Raw genomic sequence first — 335 nt, 5'->3', positions numbered from 1 at the left:
TCTTACATTGAAGATCCACAGCAGCATCTGAAAAGATTTCTGTCAATTTGTGTCACGCAAAGGCAACCGAATGTGACACCGGAAGCAATAAGATTGTTGTTGTTTCCATTCTCAGTGACAGGAGAAGCCCAGACTTGGCTTAATTCGCTCCCCATAAATTCCATCACCACGTGGGAGAAATTAGTCAAGCAGTTTTTGAATAAGTTCTACCCACCCAATAAGACTGCCAAACAAGTCAATGAAATATTGAGCTTCAGGCAGAAACCAACTGAAACATTACAAGAAACATGGGAAAGGTTCAAAGGTATACTGGTTAAGTGTCCATATCATGGCAT

The 335-nt window shown here is 40.9% G+C and overlaps 1 non-coding gene across 1 annotated transcript; it reads right to left on the bottom strand.

Moving 5' to 3' along the window:
- Positions 1-228: 228 nt before the first annotated feature.
- On the bottom strand, positions 229-335 carry LOC117275057 (small nucleolar RNA R71). The gene has a single exon (XR_004505204.1). It is a non-coding gene; the product is annotated as a small nucleolar RNA R71 (small nucleolar RNA).

This window comes from Nicotiana tomentosiformis, chromosome 6, assembly GCF_000390325.3.
Source record: "Nicotiana tomentosiformis chromosome 6, ASM39032v3, whole genome shotgun sequence".
Lineage (NCBI taxonomy): Eukaryota > Viridiplantae > Streptophyta > Magnoliopsida > Solanales > Solanaceae > Nicotiana > Nicotiana tomentosiformis.
This window is presented reverse-complemented; position numbering and strand designations above follow the sequence as displayed.